Genomic DNA, 2,122 nt, shown 5'->3' with positions numbered 1-2,122 from the left:
CCCCCAAGCTATTGCTCCAGGGATTCTGCTCCGGAGCTCGAAGTAGTCTTCCCATGTCGCCAGAGAACTAGGCTGAGCATCCCACTTGATCAGCACTTGCGGAATTTTGGCAGTGCCCCTTGTGATGACCCGCCGCGCCAAAGCCTGCTCCAGGATGAAGGGCATCGCATGCACCGGTGGTGGTGTTGGCAGCCCCGGCGCCACTTCGGTGGAGGGAGGAAGAGCGCCACGTAGAAGGGACACGTGGAACACTGGATGCACCTTGCTCGTCGCCGGCAACAGCAGACGATAGGCCACTGTGCTCACCCAAGCCTCGACCTGAAAAGGACCAAAGTAACGGAAAGCAAGCTTATGACTGGCCCATTGTGCCACGGAGACCTGCACATACGGCTGCAGTTGACAAACACCCAATCGCCCACCAAAAAGGATCTCTCTGATCGATGCTTATCTGCTTGAGATTTCATACGCTAACGAGCACGCTCTAGATGTTGTTTGAGCAGAGCTAACATGAGTTATCGCTCATGCACCCAGCTGTGCAAATCTGAAGAAACAGTAGCTGTTGCTTCCATGATGCCGAAATGACGTGGAGGGTACCCATACAATGTTTCAAAGGGTGAAGCCCCAAGCGCAGAGTGATAAGCAGTAGTATACCAGAACTCCGCCAAATGAAGCCATTGATACCAGCGATGTGGGCAAGCATGAACGAAACAACGGAGATAAGACTCCAAACACTGATTCACCCGTTCTGTGGTGCCATCCGTCTAGGGGTGATGCGCTGATGACATGCGGAGTTCAGTTCCTGCTAGCCGAAACAGCTCTCTCCAGAATGTGCTTGTAAAGATCTTGTCACGATCCGAGACTAAGGCATATGGTAACCCATGGTACTTGTACACATTTGTCATGTACGCTGACGCCACTTGAACTGCTATGAAGGGATGCATCAAAGGAACAAAATGGGCGTACCTGGTAAGTTTGTCAACTACCACCATGATGCAAGTGTATCCCGGAGAGGCTGGCAACCCATCTATAAAGTCCATAGTCACCGTGTGCCAGGGATGTGGTGGTATTGCTAGTGGCTCAAGCAACCCGGGCGTTATGATGTGTTCCGGCTTAGCTTGCTTGCACACAACACATGCGGAGATGAACTGGGTGATGTCAGACTTCATGTTCGGCCATGCAAACAACTTCTTGGCTTTCTCATAAGTAGCATGGATGCCGGAGTGTCCACCCAACAGGCTAGCATGTAATGACTAAAGAACTTGGTCCCGTGCCGCTGCATTGCTTCCCAGCCACACACGACCCTTGTAACGAATGACTCCATCCTGCACCGTATAAGGCGACTCGCCCACCGCAGACCCACTATGTTGCTGCAACAGCTTACAAGCTTGCGGGTCAGAAGCATAACCTTTTGTGATATCCTCCAACCAAACTGGTAAGGCCACGGAGACTGCACAAAGTGTCCCATCGCGACGGGATAAGGCGTCTGCAACTTTGTTTTTGACTCCTTTGCGATAGACTATTTTGTATTGCAAGCCTAACATCTTAGTTAATGCCTTGCGCTGCCACGGGGTATGCATCCGCTGCTCATCCAAGTGAGCCAAACTTCTCTGATCTGTGCGAATAACGAACTCCCCTGTTTGCAAATACGGACGCCACTGGTCAACTATGAGCAAGATCGCCACGAACTATTTCTCATGCGCAGAGCGTCCGCTGTTGCGAGGACCAAGGGACCTGCTCAAAAAGGCTATGGGGTGCCCTTCTTGCATAAGGACAGCACCGATTCCATGATCAGAAGCATCAGTCTCCACCTCAAATGGCCTATCAAACTGAGGTAGTGCCAGAACCGGAGCTGTAATCAGCGACGACATCAAGTGATGGAAAGCAGCGCCAGCTTCTGGACTCCAGACAACATTGGCACCCTTCTTGAGTAAATTAGTGAGCGGACGGCTGATTAACCCAAAGTTTTTCACAAACCTCTGATAATACCCAGCCAATCCCAAGAATCCTCGAATCTCTTTGACGGTGGTGGGAGTTGGCCAATCTCGGACTGCTGAAATGTTTTTATCATCCGTCGATACCCCCTCGGCACTAATAACATGCCCAAGATAAGTCAATTTTTGCT

Source organism: Triticum dicoccoides, chromosome 4B, assembly GCF_002162155.2.
Source record: "Triticum dicoccoides isolate Atlit2015 ecotype Zavitan chromosome 4B, WEW_v2.0, whole genome shotgun sequence".
Lineage (NCBI taxonomy): Eukaryota > Viridiplantae > Streptophyta > Magnoliopsida > Poales > Poaceae > Triticum > Triticum dicoccoides.
Note: the sequence above shows the minus strand (reverse complement) of the source record.